The sequence below is a fragment of the Culex pipiens genome, chromosome 2 (genome assembly GCF_016801865.2).
Source record: "Culex pipiens pallens isolate TS chromosome 2, TS_CPP_V2, whole genome shotgun sequence".
Classification (NCBI taxonomy): domain Eukaryota; kingdom Metazoa; phylum Arthropoda; class Insecta; order Diptera; family Culicidae; genus Culex; species Culex pipiens.
In genome coordinates, this window is record NC_068938.1 from 130,008,153 (window position 1) to 130,033,240 (window position 25,088).

General features: G+C 33.3%; 1 protein-coding gene across 1 annotated transcript in view; it reads right to left on the minus strand.

Moving 5' to 3' along the window:
• LOC120428196 (oxidative stress-induced growth inhibitor 1-like) overlaps positions 1-24,672 on the minus strand; it is a 101,606-nt gene extending 76,934 nt beyond the window's left edge. Inside the window, exon 1 of the mRNA XM_052708345.1 lies at positions 24,651-24,672. The gene's annotated coding sequence lies outside the window, so the exon portion shown is untranslated. The remainder of the gene's footprint in view (positions 1-24,650) is intronic.
• Positions 24,673-25,088: the final 416 nt, after the last annotated feature.

Sequence of the window (25,088 nt, forward strand, 5' to 3'; positions counted from 1 at the left end):
TGACTTATTCATTATACTCAGCAAAAAATCCACTTAACATTACACACTACATGTCGAGCGCTAGATCCAAGAGTAGATAGATATAATACACGGAAAGAAGGTTTATCGTGAATCTTACTAAATTTCGGTTAAAAACCCTAAAAAAATTGGTTGTTTTTTCAACCACCAATTTTTTTAGCTGGAAATCCTAAAAAAATAGTCCTGGATTTGACAGCTGGATCCAGGTCCTAAAAATGATAAATCTAGCTAAATTTTTAGTAAATTTTACTAATTTACAAGCTGGAAAAATGCTGTCGGTCTCAAAAGCTGTATGTTTTGAGAAGGTCTGTTAGCTATTTTAGCTAGATTTTATGGTATTCTAGGAAGTTTTATAGTTAGCCCAGCGAGTTTTTAGGCTGTTTCAACCAGTTTTTTTGGAATCATTCTCAAAATTTTCCATTGATGGCTGCGAAGCCAGGTATTTTCACACATCTTTTTAGCTAGTTTAGCTAACTTTGCCACTATTCTTGGTAGGTGTTTTGGTTGGAATAGCTAATTTTTCCACTGTTTTTACAAGTTTTCTTTCAAAAGCCTCCGTTGCTGCCTGCAAAGCACGCATTATTCACCCAGCCTTTTGGCTGATATAGCGCGTTTCATTTTTGTTCTTGCTTCGTTTTTCGGTAAGTCCAGCTAATTTTTCGACTGTTTTAACTGGTAATTTCGAAATCATTTTTAAAAATCCCTTGCTGCCTGTAAAGTTGTTTTTTTTTATTTTAAAAAAGACTTTTGCTGGTGTAGCATGGTTTTCCGCTATTCTTGGTACGTTTTTTGGTAGTCCAGCAAGTTTTTTGGATGTTTCAATAGTTTCCAGGCTTTTAAACTATGTTATAGTTGATCATCCTAATTGTACGGCTTTGTTGCGATATTCTATTGACAAATAAAAAAATGAAATACAGTAATACAAAAATACAAAAATACAAAAATACCAAAATACAAAAATACAAAAATACAAAAATACAAAAATACAAAAATACAAAAATACAAAAATACAAAAATACAAAAAAAAAAACTTACAAAAAGTTATTTTGGTTAAATTATAGTAAATTCATGTTAAATTTAAACTATTGTTAGCATTTAACAAAGTTTAAATATAACATCAAATTACTTTTACTTAAACAAAATAACTTTACTTTATCCAACTTAATTTAACTTAATTTAACTAAATTCAACATAATTTAACATACTTTAACATGATTTTACTTAATTTAACTTAACTTGATTTAACTTAACTTAACTTAATTTAACTTAATTTAACTTAATTTAACTTAATTTAACTTAATTTAACTTAATTTAACTTAATTTAACTTAATTTAACTTAATTTAACTTAATTTAACTTAATTTAACCTAATTTAACTTAATTTAACATAATTTAACTTAATTTAACTTAATTAAAGTTAACTTAACTCAATTTAACTTATTCAACATTATTTAACTTAATTTAACTTTATTTGACTTTATTTAACTTTGTTTAACTTAATTTAACTTAATTTAACTTTATTTAGCTTAATTTAACTAAATTTAACTTAATTCAACATAATTTAACTTAATTTAACTCATTTTTACTAAATTTAACTTAATTTAACGCAATTTAACTCAATTTAGCTTAATATAACTTAATGAAACTTATTTTAGCTTAATTAAAGTTTACTTAATTTAACTTAATTTAACTTAATTCAATTGGATTTAACTTAATTTAACTTAGTTTAACCTAATTTAACTTAATTAAACTTATTTTAACTTAATTAAAGTTAACTTAACTTAATTAAACTCAATTTAACTGATTTTTACCTAATAACTTTAAATTTAACTAAATTCTACCAAATTACATTAAATTCAACTGAATTCTACCAAATGTAATAACATTTGAATAAATGTACTTACATTTACCTATATTCTGCTACATTTACCTAAATTCAACTACATTTTTCTAAATATTACCATTTTCAACTAAATTTAGCTCAATTTAACTGATTTAATTTAATTTTACTTAATTAAACTTGATTGGAATTAATTTGACATATATTAGCTGAATTTAACATAATTTCAACTCAATTTTACTTAATTTAACTTTTTTTTACTTAATTTTACATGAATTAACTTTATTTTACTTAATTTTACTTAATTTTACATAATTTTACTTAATTATGCTTAATTTTATTTAATTTTGCTTAATTTTACTTAATTTTGCTCAATTTTACTTAATTTTGCTTATTTTTACTTAATATTGCTTATTTTTTTTTAAATTTTACTAAATTTAACTTAACACAACTTAATTTAACCAAATTTGGGCAAATTTGGGCAAATTCAACTAAATCACACAAGAAATAACTAATTTCAACTGAATGTATCTGAATTTAACTAAATTTTGCTTAATTTAACTTTTTTTTTTAATTCAACTTAATTCAACAAAATTTATTCAAACTTATCTAAATTTTACTTTATTTTACTAATTTAAACTAAATTTAATCAATTTCAACGAAATTTTAACTAATTTTAACTAAATTTTGTCAATTTAACTGATTTTAACTGAATTCTACATTTTTAATTAAATTTTACCAAATGTAACTTAATTTTACTAAACTTAAATTGATTAAACTTAATTTCACTTAATTAAACTTAATTGAACTTAATTTAACTTCATTTCTAACAATATTTAACAATATTTATGGATGTGCTTAAAAGGCATTAGGTACCCTTTTTGTTCGGAGCTGTCAAACATTGGCCAATCTATGTCTAGACATTCTGTACCCGCCGCCCCTCCAGGTGGACAGATGTCCATACAAAAAAGTATACTGTGGACAATCGCCAGCCTCCCTTTCCCCAGCCAAAGTGTTCGCGTGGTTTAGGGATGCTCCCACTTTATGTTAAGTACATGTTTTTACCTACGCATCATCCAAACAATAACGAGAGGCTCAACTTCTAACCACTTTCCCTCACCCAAACTTAAATCTAGGATTTTAGAAAGTCGCTATCAATTTTACGAAATTTAAATTATTTAAATGTTGCTCCCTAAAAAAAACACTGATAGAAAAATACACACTAGTTTAAAAGTTTTTTTTGCCTAAATCATTTATTCACACTGTTTTCGTGAACATCAAAATTTTGAAAAACCGAACGCGGAAATCGATTCTCCTGGCAATTTTACATAAAAGTCTCTATATTGACCATTGTCCAATCTTTGTGAGGATTCAGCGTTTTTAAAAATAAAAAGGTTTTGAACACTAATTTTGGCAATTTTTAGTGAGTTTTGGTCATTTCTACGTGTCTGACTTGATTTTTCAGTCTCGGAAATATTATCACAAGAAAGCTCGCCCAACTTCTTATAAGTTTGTCTTTGACAGCAAATATGCTATGATAAGCTCGTTTTTAGCATAGTTTGTTTTGTCAAAAATCCTCGAAAAAATAATACGCCATATTTTAATATTCTACATCTAGGCGAGCTAACAATTTGTCAAAATCTGTGTTTCAACATTTTTTAAGGTCTTCGAAAGCATTGAAAAAATGATCTCATAATTTAAAAAAAAAACCGATTTAATCCCACCTGGGGTGAGATAGAGCCTTTCTTACAAAAGGAAGATAACGGCAGTTGATTTTTTTTCCAAAGAAATAGCAAAATAAAGAATGGTCCATTCATTAATCAATTCAAAACTCAACATGATTTTTTCATAAAACTGAAAAGCGTTGGTTTTTGCCCCATTTGCCATGGCCGGGTGTAAGCTGTGCTCGCACACAAGCATTTTCGATTTTTAAAATCAGAACAAATTATTTTTGAGGCAGAGAATTAGCTCACAATTTGCGATGTTCGTAATGTTTTCTGCCTATCGCTAAATTGTTCGTATTCTCTGAGTGTTTTTTGCACTTTTCAAAATATCAAGAATTAACGAGAAAAAACACAATATGTCCGTCTTGCTCCAATGCGTTAAAGTGGTTACAAAATGCCTGGCAGAAAGTGTTTCCACACCCGAGAATTTGCCGTGTTGTAAACGATGTACCGGTAAAGCCGCTTAAATGTTATTAAAAGCTTTGAAACGCCTACTGGAATTCACTAAACTGACATTTAGGCGTTAGACAAAATTGTGAGCTTTCAATAAGCAAGCCAGAAAATTATGTAGTATGCATTTAGGCGTTTTTGGGATTGGGAAGCATACTGCGACTCGGCGCTCGGTGAAACTTCACTACGACAAACGCAAACGTACCGAATGAACCCCCTTGGCTCATACGTTGGGTTCATTGCCGCAAGCCGACACGTGGCTTGGTGCGCTGGTACGATGAATCAAAATACTAACACACAAAAACGCTCGTACCGAAGCTAGAAAACCAAACCCGCGATGTGCGTTGTCACTGGCGCATGGGAAGCTTGAACGCTCACCAGAAATTCGTTCGCTCAGAGATCGATCAGAGAATGAGCAAAACAAAAAAGCAAGGCAAAAGAATGAGCATGGGGCTTCAGAACGGATAGCTGCTAGCGTCGTGTTTACGTTCACTGAAGCTTGGCATAGATAATCATGATAGGCGATGTGTGATGAACAAGCAATCGATAGGGCAACTTGTACAAAAAGGGGGAAATCTAGTTTCAAAACTCTATACGCGCCAGCATCACGCGCCAGCATTATTCGCGTCTGCATGTGAAGCTCAACTTGACAACTTGTCGACGAGGCGACGAGGCGACGAGGCGACGAGACGACGAGGCGACGAGGCGACGAAAATCGATCGTCCCTGATTTTTTGCAGAAACGATTTGAGAACGAAACTTGATTTGGAGTCGGAGCCAAAAGCAAACCCTATACCTTTCTTTAGTAAGAAAGGTAAAAATGGAAATTTTCTAAAATCTGAACGGTAAATCCAAATGAGGTCAAATTTGTTTCAGAACCTCGATTATAGTCTAGATTATGATATGGAGAAAAAAATTAAATAAAATGCCAAATGAATAGTTTTTGCATTTGGTGAAAATTGGCTTTTACCTTTTAAGGGGTTTTTTCCCCTCACAGTGAATTAGTCCACAAGTTGTAAATCATGAACCACATTACCGACATGGATGAAAATTTGGGAGGATGTAGGGCTCGAAAAATGATTTTTTTTTGGATAAATAAACAATTTCAATATTTCAATTTTCGACCAAATTTTTATTTGAAAACCGCATGATCAGGTGAAAACATACTCCGAATCCCCTTGAAAAATGGATAAATTCAAATTTGGTATGAAACTGGTTCAGGTTCAACACATCCCCTTCCAAATGCGTCTAAGAGAGCTTAAATCCATAATGTGGGCTCTGAGAAACCCCCTACCACGAAACTGAGCACTTTTTTACCACACACGGACGTCACGCGTGCTCTACGGTAAATTGAGCGCCAAAATTCGGATATTGGAGATAGACCAATTCTGTCATTGTCAAAAAATCGGGCGTCGAAAATCGATCGTCCCTGATTTTTTGCAGATTTTTCGAATGAATATTTCTCGAGAAACGATTTGAGAACGAAGCTTGATTTGGAGTCGGAGCCAAAAGCAAACCCTATACCTTTCTTTAGTAAGAAAGGCAAAAACTAACATAATCCACCTACGTGTTTGATGTCATCCCCATCCTAAACAAATATGGATCACACAAAAAAACCGGAAATAATTTCCATCTGAATCATAAATTTATTGGAAACAAAGTACGTAGAAAACAATGTATTATGTATGAAACGAACTTTCAATTGAAATCAAGCCTCAAAAAGTATTGACATATCCTACGATATGTCGGATAATGAAAAGTGTTTTTTTTTTAAGATAAGTTATAATCTTCTTCAAAAAAGGACATGATTCTCACTTAAATGGTCATAAATCGAGACAGGGTTGCCAGATCTTCAATGTTTTAGACTCGTTGAAAAGTTCTTTCAATTACCTAACCAATGATGGATTGGATGATGGATCCGGACATAGTTTACAAAGATTTAAATGAGATCTGGCATCAAAAAAGTGCATAAAAACTTTATGAGTGGTTATAACTTGAGACAGAGTTGCCAGATTTTCGATTTTTTTGACTCGTTGGAAAGGTCTTTTGATTTCATATTAAACGATATACAACATGGTGACATTTGGTGCGATTTCAGGTCATTTATCTAACATCCGGATATATACGAAAACACCGTTGTATACATAACTTTTGAACTAATTATTCAAACTTAAATTTTGTTGAAACTCGATCTATGGGACCCTGAACCGAGTCAAATGGCCTAATTCGGTTCAGCCAGCGCTGAAAAAATGAGTGACAATTGTGGTTACACACATACACACAGACGGACAGACATTTGTTCAGTTTTCGAATCTGAGTCGATCGGTATACGTGAGGGTGGGTCTTCGAGCTCTATGTGAAAAGTTTATTGTCAAAGCGGGATTATTACCTCAGGGAGGAAGGCAAAATACCGTTTTTATGACTCACCATTTTTGTTACGTCCAAGACAGTTTTCAGGTAGTTTATAATATTTTTTGTGTAATTCTATGGTATTAAATGATAAAAATATACAAAACAACAAAAAATTATCATGAAAAAAACAAAGAAAAACGACATTGTTCGGTAATAATTTAGAATTGTATAATTGACCTAATATTTACTATCAGAAAACAAAACAAAAACGACACAAGATAAATACACATACAAATACTGAAAATTAAAGGAAGAAAAAATATAAAAAATAGCTTGGATCTTGGCTTAAATTGATAATGCGTAAGCAGTTAACTCTCGTATGATGAATGATAAAGTAAAAACTCATTCCTAATCGTGATCTTGATGTGAAATTTGAATAATTGAACACGGAAAGAGGATCCATCGCAAAATCAGCAGAGATATTTTCCTGGTTTAATTTTGCTGATATTTGTAAAAAAAATGTCTAATCTAGCAAAAAAATGCAAAACCCAGCTTCCAGACAATTTAACACGAGCAATTTAGTTTTGCTAGTTTGATTTTGCTATTACTTCCAAAACCAGCAGAACGATCTTCTGGCTTATTTTGACACAAGCAACTGCCACCAAAAAAACAGACGGCAGCGAAATTAGAAAAAACTCTGATTCATTCCGGCGAAAAAATCTAGCGTTCCAGAAACTAACAGAAAACCATTCCTGGTTAATTTTGGGATCCAGTAGATCTTCATGAACCAGCGAAAAAAATCGCTGATTCTAGCAAGACTGATTTCCAAAACCGGGAAATTTTCAACCAAACCAGAACTAAATTGGTGCAAGTTCAATTCCAGAGATTTATTTGAAAAGGTTCTATAAACATAGAAAACCCAAATGCTTATGAGACCTTTTAAACACTCTAGAATTTGAATTGAGACAATAGCTCTAGTTTTCAAATTAAGACAGCAACCCCACATCCAAATTTTCCCGCTAAGAAAGGTAACTTTTAATTGAACGAGCGTCTCTAGGTACGCAAGTACCTAAATCTGTAAAATCCGGCACGTACGTCATCCGGATTGTGCCAAACCGGCATTGCGTGCCCTTAATATTGCCAAACAGTGCTGGTGCTGCTGCCAACCCGTCGTCGTCGTCGGTCGCCAGGCAGATTGGCTTGGCCTGGCCTGGGTGTCTTCTTCGTCTGATCTATTTCCGTTTGAAGCCAGCAGCAGCAGCAGCAGCAGTTTTCAGTGTCGCTCGGCATGGACAGATGGCGTGGGTGTGATTTTTATGGCAGACACTCCCGCACTCTCTCACTCTACTTTTTTTTCTTTCTAGATGTCTCTTATAAAACAGCACACGACGACGACGACGACGATTCCACAATCAAGCTCGATTGCCGCAGATGAATGAAGACATAAATCAAAGTTGTCGGCCAACGTGTGTGCTGCTCTCATCCCGTGCTTTTCTCTGGTACTCTCTTCTGGTCACAGAGAGATCATAATATTGGCCAGGGAAAAAGTTTTTCACCCCATCGAGTGGAAGTGATCGATTGGCTTTCAAACGGTCACGAGTGTCGCGCACGAACCCGGCTTCTTTCTGGCAGTTGGCCAACACAACTTCCCCCGGGGGTTCTGTGTGAATGAATCCATGCACTGCATTGCAATATCAATGAGCTGCCAATTGATCTGGATTAGTTTACGATAAATTGCGACGGAGAGAGTACTTTATTGACAGATATTATGCGCACGCCTACGTTTGTTTTGCTAATACACTTCGTAAACAAGTACAAAATCAAATTGGAAACATAGCGCAATTGGTATTATTGCACCGGACAACAAAATTTCTTTTAGCTTGTATGCAACAACGACGAAACGTCCTAATTCTCCATACAAACTTTGGAGTAAAATTATTTGGCCCAGTCTAAATATTTCAAAAAAATCAAAGTGCACGTGTTTATGTGTATGTTTTTTTGTGTATTATTTTGTATTTTTTGTGTATTATTTTGACTATTATTTTGTTTTTTTTCTAATATATTTTTTGTGTATTTTTTTTGAGTATTATTGTGTATTTTTTGTGTATTATTGTGTATTTTTGTGTATTTTTTGTGTATTATTGTGCATTTTTTGTGTAATTTTTGTGTATGTTTTGTGTATTTTTTGTGTATTTTTGTGTATTTTTTGTGTATTTTTGGTGTATTTTTTGTGTATTTTTTGCAGGGCTACGGAGTCGGGTCATATTTCAAACGACTCCGACTCCGACTCCGACTCCGGCTTACCAACTCTAGCCGACTCCGACACCGACTCCGACTCCGGCTTTCAACAAATGGTTGGCTCCGACTCCGACTCCACATATTTTAAATGTTTCTAAAGTTAGTTAACTATTCTTGGTTAATTATTTTTAAAACATTGATAAATAGGATTATTTAAATACTCTCTAAGCGTCATGTTTTTGTCAAGAAAAACAAGTAAAGTAAAAGTAAAGTAAAGCAAATAAACGGAAAAAAAGTTTCTAGGTTACAAGTTTTATACGTTATGGAAACAGAAATCAAAAAATATCTTCAGTTTTAGAGGCATTTTGAGAAGAACAGTTTTGTAAGTAAATTTGGATTTATTTGCTTAACCTCAAATTTGAAAATATTTTTTTTCAAAGCTAATAAATTTAAATATTAAATTGATATTTTTGAATGAATAACTAAAAGAAACCTGGTCTTAATGATCTATTGAACATTAAAATTCAATTTGCTCACTTTCAGGCTGACATTTGTAAGAAGCACAGTGACAGGCACCTTGTTTTTTAAATGACAATTTTAAACGAAACTTTTTTTTGTTTTTTTTTTAAGACGTACATGGACATCACGCCATGGCTGAAGGAGATTATTATTGCAAATCAATGTATCTAAACAATTTCTTCGTGGAAAGGACGCTTAAGATGTCCTTTTCAAATATCTGTGACATGGAAAATATTTTAATCTGGAATTTTTAATTTATTTTAATTTTAAAATTTTATATACTTTAAAAAGGAGGTGCACGATACATCGTGAATCTTCATCTAAAACGAAGCTTTATCGATGATCTTTCGCCTCCATCAAAATATATGAAAAAACTTAAAATATAATAAAAAACAAATATCCACAAGTAAAATATTTTCAAGGTCACAAATATTTCATTTTTTTAAGGTACGTTGATTTGCAATGATTATCACTTTCCGTCATATTGGCGTGAGACATACAGTATGGGAAAATTTGAGATTTGTTCAACGATAATTTGCAACGATATCAAAATAGTTTACCTAAAATCAACATCAACATCAACAACACTTTGATTTCTTGTACTCAGTTATAAACAGTTATAATGCGCATGTTGAGTTTCAAGTAAGAGATTGTTATAATCGTTGACTATTTGTTACAAAAGTTAAACTGTCAGTGGCTCTTTTTCGATCTGCAAAAACAGTGATTACTATTTATAATCTTTTTATGTACCTCGTAATTTTTTCCTAAAAAATGATTTAACATAAAACCTCTAAGACATTCGCTATCGGGGTAAAAGATGACTTTGTGTGTACTTTTTTCAGAAATAACTGGATGAAATTTGGTCAAATTTGAATTGATAGGGTACATAATTGTAGTCTGACTACACTGCCCATAATTGAAAATACGGCTATTATGCCAAATCAAGTATTCCGAGAAAAACGCGTTTTAGTGTTTGTCACAAAATCTCTGTCAATGCAATTTCCCATAAGAGTGGCATATTAGCCGTTTGGTTTTTCGCATCGGCAGCCAAGTCTAAACACTATTTCAGTGAAATTCAAGTTCCAGAAGATGCGTTGGAACATCCTCTACCACCTGGTGCTAATATCTCGTTTTTGCCAAAAGTGGATATTAGCCGTTTTTTCAATGGTGGGCAGTACATAACCAATATTTTTTTTAATAATTTTTGAATTATGATACTACATACTTGGGTAAGAGGTTAGTGATTATAGTATAATAACCCAATTAGAGCTTTTCAATCACAATCAAAATTCAAAATATAAGTTGTTTTGTAAATTAAGCTGTTATATAGGAAATACTGAACAATAAAAAAAACATATTTTTTCTTGAATCTAAGATAACTCCGGCTCCGACTCCGACTCCAGCTGTTCGTGTTTTGACGACTCCGACTCCGACTCCGACTCCAGGTCCCCAAAAAGACCCGACTCCACCGACTCCGGCTCCGACTCCGACTCCGACTCCACAGCCCTGATTTTTTGTGTATTTTTTGTGTATTTTTTGTGTATTTTTTGTGTATTTCTTGTGTACATTTTAGCAGCACCCACTCATCTTCCACGGCTCGTGGATGTAACTTCTGGAGGTCCTGGTCAATAACGGAGTAGCAACTGCGGGTGGGCACCTATGCTTATGCTTATGCTTATTTCTTGTGTATTTTTTGTGTATTTTTTGTGTATTTTTTGTGTATTTTTTTGTGTATTGTTTGTGTATTGTTTGTGTATTTTTTGTGTATTTTTTGTGTATTTTTTGTGTATTTTTTTGTGTATTGTTTGTGTATTGTTTGTGTATTTTTTGTGTATTTTTTGTGTATTTTTTGTGTATTTTTTGTGTGTATCATTGTGTATTTTTATGTATTAATGTGTATTAATGTGTATTTTTTATGTATTTTTATGTATTTTTTGTGTATTTTTTGTGCATTTTTTGTGTATTTTTTGTGTATTTTTTGTGTATTTTTTGTGTATTTTTTGTGTATTTTTTGTGTATTTTTTGTGTATTTTTTGTGTATTTTTTGTGTATTTTTTGTGTATTTTTTGTGCATTTTTGTGTATTTTTTGTGTATTTTTTGTGAATTTTTTTTGTATTTTATTGTGTATTTTTTGTGTATCTTTTGTGTATTATTGTGCATTTTTTGTGTATTTTTTGTGTATTTTTGTGTATTTTTGTGTTTTTTTTTTTTGAATTTTTGTGTATTTTTTGTGTATTTTTTGTGTATTTTTTGTGTATCTTTGTGTACTTTTTTTTAATTTTTGTGTATTTTTTGTGTGTTTTTTGTGTGTTTTTTTGTGTATTTTTTTGTGTATTTTTTTGTGTATTTTTTGTGTGTTTTTTGTGCATTTTTTTGTGTATTTTTTTGTGTATTTTTTGTGTATTTTCTGTGTATTTTTTGTTTATTTTTTGTGTATTTTTTGTGTATTTTTTGTGTATTTTTTGTGTATTTTTTGTGTATTTTTTGTGTATTTTTTGTGTATTTTTTGTGTATTTTTTGTGTATTTTTTGTGTATTTTTTGTGTATTTTTTGTGTATTTTTTGTGTATTTTTTGTGCATTTTTGTGTATTTTTTGTGTATTTTTTGTGAATTTTTTTTTGTATTTTATTGTGTATTTTTTGTGTATCTTTTGTGTATTATTGTGCATTTTTTGTGTATTTTTTGTGTATTTTTGTGTATTTTTGTGTTTTTTTTTTTGAATTTTTGTGTATTTTTTGTGTATTTTTTGTGTATTTTTTGTGTATCTTTGTGTACTTTTTTTTAATTTTTGTGTATTTTTTGTGTGTTTTTTGTGTGTTTTTTTGTGTATTTTTTTGTGTATTTTTTTGTGTATTTTTTGTGTGTTTTTTGTGCATTTTTTTGTGTATTTTTTTGTGTATTTTTTGTGTATTTTCTGTGTATTTTCTGTGTATTTTTTGTGTATTTTTTGTGTATTTTTTGTGTATTTTTTGTGTATTTTTTGTGTATTTTTTGTTTATTTTTTGTTTATTTTTTGTGTATTTTTTGTGTATTTTTTGTGTATTTTTTGTGTATTTTTTGTGTATTTTTTGTGTATTTTTTGTGTATTTTTTGTGTATTTTTTGTGTATTTTTTGTGTATTTTTTGTGTATTTTTTGTGTATTTTTTGTGTATTTTTTGTGTATTTTTTGTGTATTTTTTGTGTATTTTTTGTGTATTTTTTGTGTATTTTTTGTGTATTTTTTGTGTATTTTTTGTGTATTTTTTGTGTATTTTTTGTGTATTTTTTGTGTATTTTTTGTGTATTTTTTGTGTATTTTTTGTGTATTTTTTGTGTATTTTTTGTGTATTTTTTGTGTATTTTTTGTGTATTTTTGTATTTTTGTATTTTTGTATTTTTGTATTTTTGTATTTTTGTATTTTTGTATTTTTGTATTTTTGTATTTTTGTATTTTTGTATTTTTGTATTTTTGTATTTTTGTATTTTTGTATTTTTGTATTTTTGTATTTTTGTATTTTTGTATTTTTGTATTTTTGTATTTTTGTATTTTTGTATTTTTGTATTTTTGTATTTTTGTATTTTTGTATTTTTGTATTTTTGTATTTTTGTATTTTTGTATTTTTGTATTTTTGTATTTTTGTATTTTTGTATTTTTGTATTTTTGTATTTTTGTATTTTTGTATTTTTGTATTTTTGTATTTTTGTATTTTTGTATTTTTGTATTTTTGTATTTTTGTATTTTGTATTTTTGTATTTTTGTATTTTTGTATTTTTGTATTTTTGTATTTTTGTATTTTTGTATTTTTGTATTTTTGTATTTTTGTATTTTTGTATTTTTGTATTTTTGTATTTTTGTATTTTTGTATTTTTGTATTTTTGTATTTTTGTATTTTTGTATTTTTGTATTTTTGTATTTTTGTATTTTTGTATTTTTGTATTTTTGTATTTTTGTATTTTTGTATTTTTGTATTTTTGTATTTTTGTATTTTTGTATTTTTGTATTTTTGTATTTTTGTATTTTTGTATTTTTGTATTTTTGTATTTTTGTATTTTTGTATTTTTGTATTTTTGTATTTTTGTATTTTTGTATTTTTGTATTTTTGTATTTTTGTATTTTTGTATTTTTGTATTTTTGTATTTTTGTATTTTTGTATTTTTGTATTTTTGTATTTTTGTATTTTTGTATTTTTGTGTTTTTGTATTTTTGTATTTTTGTATTTTTGTATTTTTTAATCTTGGTATTGTCTTGGTCTTGGTTTTTATCAACTACTCTCGTGTTGTCTTAGATTCAATTTATTTCCTGATTCAATTTAATCAACCATAATCACTTGATACCGATAACAAAACGAGACATCATCAGCCACCACGAAACGCAACACCAAACAAACAAATCAATTCACAGTTTCCGCGTTCGTTTCTCCACGTGGGCCAACTCGTCGTAATCCGCGTGTCATGCATTCACCACGTGTGAGCGTGTTGATAACTGACCTCCGCCACACGCGAGACGAACGAACCAAAATACAAACAAAACCCAAATCGGCCCTTTTTCGTTGCGGAAAATTCCACTCTGATTTTTGGTTTCCCCCTCGGAAGAAGAGCTGATAGCACACTGGTGTTTCGGGAAAGAGAGTGATTCAATTTGTACTTCAAAAAGATGCCAGTCATCCTCGTGTTGGGACTTTGGCCATTCATATCTTGTCAAAAATCACGTGTAAAGAGCGTTTGTTTACGAAATTAGTAAGATGAGAACGGTCACGTACCACCGCACGTTGTGTGATTCAGAAATGTTATCGAAATTGATTGTGTTTTTATTTACATCTCATTCAAGTGATCGATCCACGATTAAATTATCTTCTTTCTGAACAAAACAACTCTGAAGTTTTACAGAGCTTTTTTTAAGTAGTAATAATATGGGTTAAAAAATGGACAAAGAAGTCATTGTTTCAAAACGCTCTGAAGTTGATTTTAAAAAGTATGAAATTTCTTAAATTTTTACACAGCAGACGACTAAGAGTAAAAAGGCCTCGGATTTGTTTGAGAGGATAAGGGTTATCTAGAGAAGAAAATGCACTCGCTCGCACACCATCAATAAATTTATTCATCAGTTTATTGAAACATTAATGAATAGTGTAATCCACGATTTCATGATCAAACATCCATGAATAACTTTGAACATTTTTAAGTCATGAATAACATTCATAAATTCATGATTTTATGAATGCAATCCATGAAATCATGAACAGTATCACGAAAACGTGAACCGGATTATTCATGAATTCATAGATTGAAATTCATGGTTGCTGGAATACTTTTAGTTTTGTTGAGATCTTACTGCTAAGTCGAAGGTATCTTGATCGATTCCCGCTATCAAACAGTTTTGTTTAATTTTTGTTACCTCTTTTTGCAGTCTCTTTACACTCTCGGTTTGAGATCTTTTTTCTCTCTAATTGAAACATATCTTAACTTAAGTTTAAAATGATCTTTTCCAGATCAATATCACGTTGATTTCATTTGTCCAATTCACTTGCGTTCCCCGCTCAAAATCACCCGAATTCCTTGCGTCAGGCCAGTGACATTTCGACAGATTGCTTTTATTTTTAGTCTTACATGAGGATGTAAATATCTCACCAACAACAGCTTGGTTGTTACCCGAGAGGGCGCGAACGAAAAGTCTCGTTTTCTAATGTCGCGTGTTTCTCCTACTTCCTTCGAGAAGTGAATGCAAAAAAAAAAGTTAACAAACTGAGTGTTTTTTAAGAATAGGCCACAGGACACACGACTTTGTTTGTTGAAATTAAATCACCCATCTTCCGCCCAACACGAAGCAAAGTGATGGGAGAGGATGGTGAAAGTAGCTTTGATAACCTTTTCCTTTTATTTTTTGCTAAAATAAAATGATAAGTTGGAATGTTTACGACGCTCCTTGGGAGAAAAGCAACAGCCATGTTTCTGATTGTTGCCAACAACACTTTGTGTTTATTTGTAGAAAATCAATTCAGATGGGTCAAAGGTTAAGTCTCGTTACTCAATCGCTTAAAAATAAATTCAGACTGAAGATTGAGACTTAACTTGAACTTTATTGTCACACAAGCTTTGCGCCAGCAGGACTGACTAAGGTGACGACAAACTCGCCAACGATGCTGTTTCACACAAAGTGATACACCATCGGAGGGCTATTTATAACCATCCAGCGAAAGAGGGTTGTATTTTGTAAACACAGGGACTATTTTCAGCACTCGACACAATTCATAAAGTTGGGATGCTTGTTTGATAAGGACTGATTAAGCGTCATCTTGAATCTCAATTTTGAATACTTAAACTTTTTTGAGAGTGTACTCCCAGCCCTGCGTGTGACAGTTGCTTACCTTTAGCATTATTTGCCTTGACTGCGTCATCAATGTAAACAAAGGTGGAGGTAATGTAATTTAATTCAATTGTTTAAGAAATTTAAACTTCTATCGAAGAGATTTACCAACCACAAATGTTGGACTTTACAACCTTGTTTTCGCTCAACCTGTCTGCTTTTATTGACCCCATTGGCTTTTGAAGTCCACACTTGAAAACTCTAGCAAATTTCGCGCCACCATATTTCATTTTTGGCCAGTTTTATCTTCCGCAAACGATGGAGGCGCATTTCGCGTAAAATTTCGCGCACACCTGTCTGGGAAATGGCCCCGAATGAAAGGCCACTTTTTTCCTGGACATTATAAACAAATGACGAAAACTTTCCAAAAATACAATCGAGGCGTGACTAAAAACTTAAGCTGAGAAGCGATTTCGCTTTTTTGCGAATATTTCAAAAATAAAACAAAATTAATGCTTTCGCATACAACATGACGGCAGAATTTGGTGGTTTTTGGGGTGAGATGCACGTAAGAGAGACCCTCGAGAATCTGTGACAATAAATCACCGGTCGAAAAAAGAAGCGCGCGCGTCCAGCAGTTATTAAAACCACGGTGGTGCACATGCTGGCACGAGATTAATGGTCCATTTAGGTGCTAAAGTGGCATATGGTGGCCAACTTTGCTATGGCTTAATTAAAAGTGAAATGCTGCAAATTTTGAATTGTAAAAAAAACTTTTTTTGTCAATTTTTTCGTCTTACAAAATATTATAATCTTCAAAAATAAATAAATATTAAGACAAGTCAGGGTCTGGGAGTCAGAACAGCTACCGGAGGAGTGGAAAGAGGGAGTAATATGCCCGATCTACAAGAAGGGGGACAAGTTAGATTGTGAGAACTACCGTGCCATCACAATCCTCAACGCGGCCTACAAAGTGTTCTCCCAGATCCTCTTCAGCCGCCTATCGCCAATAGCGGAAGGTTTTGTTGGAAGTTATCAAGCCGGATTCGTCATGGGGAGATCAACAACCGACCAAATCTTCACTGTGCGACAAATCCTCCAAAAGTGTCGCGAGTACCAAGTCCCCACGCACCACCTTTTCATCGACTTCAAAGCCGCGTACGACTCAGTCGATCGCGAAGAGCTATGGAAAATCATGGACGAGAACGGCTTTCCCGGGAAGTTGATCAGACTGATCAAGATGACGATGGATGGGGCTCGGTGCTGTGTGAAGATATCGGGTGCGGAATCGGACTCGTTTCCTTCACTTGGGGGGCTTCGGCAAGGCGATGGGATCTCTTGCCTCTGTTTCAATGTCGTGCTAGAAGGTGTTATGAGACGAGCGGGCTTCAATATGCGGGGCACGATCTTCAGCAAGTCCAACCAGTTCATCTGCTTCGCCGACGACATGGACATTGTTGGCAGAACGTTCAAGGCGGTTGCGGATGCGTACACCGACTTGAAGCGGGAAGCAGAGAAGGTTGGGCTACGGGTGAATGTGGCGAAGACAAAGTACCTGCTGGCAGGAGGAACCGAGTCCCTTAGGGCTCGCATTGGACCAAGCGTTACAATCGACGGGGACGAATTCGAGGTAGTGGAGGAGTTTGTATACCTCGGATCGTTGGTAACGTCGGACAACAGCTGCAGCAGGGAAATTCGGAGGCGCATCATCGCTGGAAGTCGTGCCTATTTCGGTCTTCACAAGAGCCTAAGGTCCCGGAAATTCTCCCTACATACGAAGTGTTCCATCTACAAGTCGCTGATAAGACCGGTCGTCCTCTACGGGCACGAGACGTGGACAATGCTCGAAGAGGACTTACGAGCGCTAAGCGTCTTCGAACGTCGAGTGCTAAGGACCATCTTTGGCGGCGTATATGAGAACGACGGATGGCGGCGGAGAATGAACCACGAACTTGCACAACTCTACAACGAACCAAGCATCCGGAAAGTCGCGAAGGCTGGACGGTTGCAGTGGGCGGGTCATGTTGCAAGGATGCCGGAACGAGCCGACCACTTGAGCCAACGATACCAGAAGATCAATCCTGCGAAGTTGGTGTTTGTGTCGGAGCCGGTAGGAACAAGACGTAGGGGGGTGCAACGTGCGAGGTGGGTGGACCAAGTGGAGAGCGATTTAGAAAGTGTGGGTGCGCCGCGAAATTGGAGAAATGCAGCCATGGACCGAGCTTGTTGGCGGAGAATCGTGCAGCAGGCCAAGCTAATGGTGTAGCGCCAATAAAAGTAAAGTAAGTAAGTATTAAGACAATTCTCTAAAAAAATTAAACAAAACTTACCACCCATCTATAGTTGCAATGCCCCGAAAAGTGTGTCAATGCCATGTGCGGTTCTGTTGTTATCAAGATAATGACACCACGCGTGATGAAAATTGCAGTTTGCTTTGAGGAAACGAGGAAAAATACAGATGCATTCGATTGCATTTTACCTTGGCTGATGCTAGAATTGCTTGCTAACAGCTAATGTTGCCCATACAAAATATTTATCAATCATTTTGATTTGCTAAAATTTCCTTTTTTCCTACATTTTTCGTAATAACTTAGGCCATTTCTACAAAATTTGTGAACGAATCACCTCCAAAATTTCACTTTCAAACTTGGAAACCAAAAATTCTCATAGAAGTGCACCGCAACATTCGTTACACCGTAACACTGGTTGCATTGTAGCATTCATTACACCGTGACATTCGTTACACCGTAATAATGTAGAGTAGTAGATTAAGGGTTGAACAGTGTCACGGTGTAACAAAGCTTGCCGTTTAGCCTAACACTCTTTGATCAGGTTCAAGCCAGGTTCAAGCCAATGGATCATTTTGGCTAGCCTAGCCTGGTTTGAACCAAATGAACCATGGCTCACTGCTCTTGGTGAGCCCGAATCGATGATGCTTGCCGACGTGTGGTGTGAACTAGAGACCCTAAATAGGGAGACTGGTCTAAGTTTGCTAAATCGATCGGGCAACGTATGTTTTGAGCTTGGCAACACTGATAAGTTTTGCTGGGCGTAAAGGCAAATGCTCGTTTGGATACGTCAAACTCGTGTCTGTTTGGGTACGTCAAATTCACTTCGACCAGTCTCCCTATTTAGGATCTCTAGTGTGAACCTAAACCAGAAAAATGAACCTAGTCTAGCCGATGGCTTAGGCTCGTGGGAACACTGATTTTTTTCATTTAGAACTTTTTTTTTCATTTTGAAATTAAATTTTTTTTTTGTAACTTTACAGAGTTATTTTTTAGAGTATAATAATGTGCTACACCCTAACCAAAAATCATGATTTTCTGAGTTCAATATCCCACTTTTCATACGCTCTTTTGGCAGCCTGTTTTTGATGAAATATCACCAATAAATTTTCTAGAGGCAGTTGAAATTTTATACTTTAATGTCTTCGAACAAATTTCAATAGTATTGTAGCTCATAGGAACCGTTTGCCATTTGACTGATTTAATTATTATGGGGATACAGATAAATACCCATAAATAGTAAATTTAAATGAAAAATGAAATACGATATGTAAAAAACCATTACCAAAAATAGATTTTATTTATATTTTTGAATTGGCTCAAACTTATTGAGGGTTTTCCTTACAACCAAAGAAGCCATTTTGAGTCACTGAGAATGTCTCAAAAGATTGAATTTTGTCATTTGGTCGTAAGACAAAACGTCACAAAAGGCTGAATGACTCGAATGGCAGAATGATGATGGAATTTTTAATCTAGTTCATATTTTCCGATTTTCAATGGGTTTTTAATTTTTTTTTAAGTAGGCTTTTGTCCACTAAAACATAGCAAAAAAAAATCAAAAATATAAAAAGGAGATTTGGAGAATTTTTTTTTGTAAAGAACGGGCCTTGACCGATCTTATGCACTAGGTTCCCGACGAACACGCTGCCCTTACACCTACATCTCACCCTTGCTCTGAGTCAGTACGAGCAGCACGCTAGAACACGCTTTGAGTGTTCGTGCCAGGCATGCACACCTTCTTTTCCGGTTACGCATTTTAACTCGGCCGGGGGTGGTACATTACGTAGGGTTTGCTGTAAGTATAAGCGCCTAACCATTTAAAGTGTGCCTATCAACCAGGGCTGTGGAGTCGGAGTCGGAGTCGGAGCCGGAGTCGGTGGAGTCGGGTCTTTTTGGGAAGCGGAGTCGGAGTCGGAGTCGTCAAAACTCGAACAGCTGGAGTCGGAGTCGGAGCCGGAGTCGGCTAAATTTTATGAGCTGGAGTCGGAGTCGGAGTCGGAGCCGGAGATTTCTGATAACCCGGAGTCGGAGTCGGAGCCGGAGTTATCTTAAATTCAAGAAAAAATATGTTTTTTTACTGTTCAGTATTTCCTGTATAACAGCTTAATTTACAAAACAACTTATATTTTTATTGTATTTGAAGCATTTATTGTGATTGAAAAGCTCTAATTGGGTTATTACACTATAATCACTAAATGATAACCTTTTATCCAAGTATGTAGTATCATAACTCAAAAAAAAAAATATTGGTTATGTAGGCAGACTACATTTATGTGCCCTTTCAACTCAAATTTGACCAAATTTCATCCAGTTATTTCTGAAAAAAGTACACACAAAGTAATCTTTTACCCCGATAGCGAATGTCTTAGAGGTTTTAAGTCAATTAATTTTTTAGGAAAAAATTACGAGGTACATAAAAAGATTATAAATAGTAATCACTGTTTTCGCAGATCGAAAAAGAGTCACTGACAGTTTAACTTTTGTAACAAATAATCAACAATAAAAACAATCTCTTACTTGAAACTCAACATGCGCATTTTGTTTATAACTGAGTACAAGAAATCAAAGTGTTGTATTTAAAATAATTGAAACTAACAAAAAATGTCAACAGAAGTTGCAAAAAATTTGAAATAATAATTGATTGTTGATGTTGATGTTGTTTTTGAGTAAACTATTTTGACATCGTTGCAAATTATCGTTGAACAAATCTCAAGAATTCAGTACAAAAATGAACTAAAAAAAAATGTATAGAACAAAATATAGGATTTTTCAAATATTATAAATAAAAAAACTGAATCAAAAAATTAACAACTGGTACGAATTTTCTCATACTGTATGTCTCACGGCAATAGGACGGAAAGTGATAATCATTGCAAATCAATGTACCTTAAAAAAATGAAATATTTGTGACCTAGAAAATATTTTACTTGTCGATATTTGTTTTTTATTATATTTTATGTTTTTTTTTCATATATTTTGATGGAGGCGAAAGATCATCCATAAAGCTTCGTTTTAGGTGAAGATTCACGAAGTATCGTGCACCTCCTTTTTAAAGAATATAAAATTTTAAAATTAAAATAAATTAAAAATTTTCAGGTTAAAATATTTTCCATGTCACAGATATTTGAAAAGGACATCTTAAGCGTCCTTTCCACGACGAAATTGTTTAGATACATTGATATTTTTTTTTTTTTTTTTTTTTTTTTTTTTTTTTTTTTTTTTTTTTTGGGAGGGTGGTCCAGCCGCACATCGTTGATGTTGAAACCTCTAAACTGGGCCCTCGTCCTGTCACGTCCGTCAGTAGTCTTGTCGTACATTACAACTAGAATCAGATCTGCCAATGAATTAGTACACTTCGACCAAATAAACACTGACGCTGTATGGATCTGACTCTAGAATAAATGCACAGTTGTGTGTTATTCATAAGTCCAAAATGTTCAATTATTCATTTAAGTCCAAATATTCATTTGCTAACTACTTTCGATTGAAAATCTAAATTTTAATCTAAAATCCTCTAAACTTAATGTTCAAAACTAAACGTTCCTTTAACTGTTGTAGTACTACTTCTATCAAGAAACAATAAAAATTTGTGAACTGATATACAAATAGGATAGAAATCGCGATTTGAAAAATAAATAACCATTTACGTCAAAAGATCCGTAGTTCCTCGATTCGCAACAATGGTCAATACAACCATAATCCGAAAACCGTTAGTTCAACAGATCAACGAATTTTGTCCGATATCATTACATTTTTGATTGATCGAGACTCTATGGACAATTTGACATAAAACTTACTAACTTAACAATTGCAACTAAATTTATCATCAAATAGATTTGGAAAGCATACAGATTTATTTTAAATGCTAGTGCTAAGCAACAAATCAATTGTACTATCCTAAAGTCCCACCTAAATCCCACATTGTGATAGTGAAAAAGTCACAGAAGCAGCGGTGTCTTGTGCAATTGTGATATTTTCACTATCGGAGAACTACCTAGTTCACGAAGACAGCTTATCGGTCAACGCTTAAGCCCTGGGGCTGCGGCAAAGCGAGTTCTCGTAGCATGAAGTGGTGTCCATAGTGCTTATAAAAAAGAATGTATACCCAAATTTTAACTAATGCACTAGGATCAAATCATGCCCCTTGACTTTACAAGGCCCAGGGGAAATTGTTTAGATACATTGATATGCAATAATAATCTCCTTCAGCCATGGCGTGATGTCTATGCACGTCTTAAAAAAAAAAAACAAAAAAAAAAATGTTTCGTTTAAAATTGACATTCAAAAAACAAGGTGCTTCTTACAAATGTCAGCCTGAAAGTGAGCAAATTGAATTTTAATGTTCAATAGATCATTAAGGCCAGGTTTCTTTTAGTTATTAATTCAAAAATAAAAATTTAATATTTAAATTTATTAGCTTTGAAAAAAATATTTTCAAATTTGAGGTTAAGCAATCCTAATTTACTTACAAAACTGTTCTTCTCAAAATGCCTCTAAAACTGAAGATATTTTTTGATTTCTGTTTCCATAACGTGTAGAACTTGTAACCTAGATACTTTTTTTCCGTTTATTTGCTTTACTTTACTTTTACTTAACTTATTTTTCTTGAGAAAAACATGACGCTTAGAGAGTATATAATCCTATTTATCAATGTTTTAAAAATAATTATCAAATAATAGTTAACTAACTTTTGAAACATTTAAAATATGTGGAGTCGGAGTTGGAGTTGGAGCCAACCATTTGTTGAAAGCTGGAGTCGGAGTCGGAGTCGGCTAGAGTTGGTAGGCCGGAGTCGGAGTCGGAGTCGGAGCCAACCATTTGTTCAAAGCCGGAGCCGGAGTCGGAGTCGGAGTCAGCTAATCTGAGAAAGCCGGAGTCGGAGTCGGAGTCGGAGTCGTTTGAAACGACTCCGCAGCCCTGCTATCAACTTCCATTAGAGCAAAAACTGTTTTATTTTTAGTTTGAATTCAAAAACTAATTGTTATTTACTGTGTATTGTTTTCTCCTGAAATCTTCCCTATTGTTGAGTCGTGTTTATCTGTTGCTAATCCTTTTGTCGCGGTGTTTTGTTACAATTTTTGGCCCTAAGCATGTTATAAAAGTTTACCAAAAATACAATAGTAATATTTGTTTTAATCCTTTAACCATTCCATAAATTGAGTAAGGCTCAAACCTCACTTGTTTGAAAAAGGGTGAAGATTGAAAACAATAAACAGTAAAAGAGAATTTATTTTATGAAAATCAAGTATCAATAGTAAGAGAATGATGAGCGTATTTTGAAGAATAAAAATGAGAAGCTAGAAGTATTAGATGTAAAATTAGACAATAGTTAATAAATAGAGATACAAAACAAGCTTAGATTATAATAATGATAATTTATAGGACAGATAAAGAATTATTCAAATAAAAAAAAATGGCAATAAAATCAAAAAAGATTAGGCAAATAATAAATAGACTTGATATTACTAGAACATTCAAAAAAGGAAATTAAAAAAAAAAAACAAAAAAACAAAGTTTGTTACAGCAGTATCAATTGGTAAAAAAGAGTGGCAAAGCTTTGAGAGATAAGTGAATCAAAAGTTAGTAAAATCAAAATCAAACGATGGATATTAAATAGAAGAATTGGTGAAGAAGTGAGAATCAGTTGAGAAAAATAAAAATAGGAGATAGGTGGTAGCTGAGAATGAAGAGAAGAGAAATCCCGTTGTGCGATGTTTTAGGTACATCCACAGCAGTTGACTCAACATACTGCGAATCAAAACAATACCGTCTACAATCACAAATTACTTCCCTTTCCCACATTGTTGCGCCCCTTTCTTCTAGCCGTCTCGACTCTGACCCGCGGTGGTCAAAGGTTTACGATCCGTTTCCACAGGCCACCAGCTAGTTCATCATGAAAACCAAGCTAACGTGGAGGTAAGAAAATAGGACACTCGCAAGGAACCAGAGCTATACTGTTCTGATCAACATAATTTGGATGATCTAACAGAACTTCGCACGCAACAAGATCAGTGCCATTGCATGCTCTTAAGTATCAATCCTTGGCCTGCCTTTCTTTTTTTGTAAAAAAAAAGTTAGTTTAAAAATCGTCACAATAAATTTTTGTGTACCATTTTTCTCTATATAGTCTTATAGTCTGCATCTATATCTACAATTTTGCCGAAGACACAAAATCGATCAGAAAATACCCTCAAAAGTTTCAGATTTTCGAATATCTCCGTACCATTTTTGTATGGGCACTGGACAGCTGCCAAAACTGTATGGAGACCTGTATGGGTAAACCGATGACACAAAACGTCTTCTTTGGTCACAGGGAAGGACTCTGCAAAGCGAGAGCGAGGGCTAACAGCACCTTATAATTCAAATCTGATGCAAACTATATTTCCCATAATTTCACTGCTGACCAGGATATAGATTGTAATTGTAATTGTAATTGTAATTGATTGTTTATTTGTGACGAGAGCCTGTTAGTTTACAACTTTTTATCAGGTTAAGGATCTTTTTTTTGCTTAATGAATTGTTATGTTGTAAACATACATACTCTCTTCACAAATCAACAATCAGTTTACAAATAATAAAAATTGTTTAAGAGCAATCAAAATTAACTTACAAGCCTAACTAAATTAGATAGTAGAAATTTCTCGACTTACCGTCTCTAAAATATCTGCCCCGGTTCAATGATCCACTTCAAGGACAAGAGCCACGCTCATTGCACGATGCTTAGAAATGAAAATTACATAATTTTCAAATCAAGCCAAAGGGCAATTTTCATTTAGAACAATGCAGCACATTTTTCAGGTCAGAAACAATTTTCCACGAAATTCCGCCCTATTTTTTTCCTCTTCCGAGACAAAAATTCCTTTCGTGGGCGTGCACCAATTTCACTTCAATTTTCCTCAACAAGTATCACATAAATTAAGATTTTAAATATTTCTCACACTTGAACACCTTTTCCCACAACGATTTTGATTCACAACGCTTCCGTTTCTTTTATACATTCGCGGAAATTTTTAAGTCCATTTTCAAAGCCGAGCGTGCACCACGATTTTTGATTTTTGGATGCAGAAAGAAAAAAAACGTAAAAATCCAAACAAACAGCTGTCACTTTGACGAGCCCAGGTGGCAAATTTGATATCTGGATTCTTGCCCTGATTTTTATACGCATAAAAGAAAGTAATCAAGTTTGAGTAACGTTGCTGGGAATTTTGTAATTAAATTAAAAGTGCATTTCCAATTACACGGAAAACTTTTGGATTGTAAAAAACATAAAACAGTCTAGAAATGTGAGATGGACATAAACGTTCCTTCAGTTCTATTGTGTTTTGGAGAGAAAATTTAGGTTTCAGATGATTTATTAGATTTAGTTTAAGGTTCTT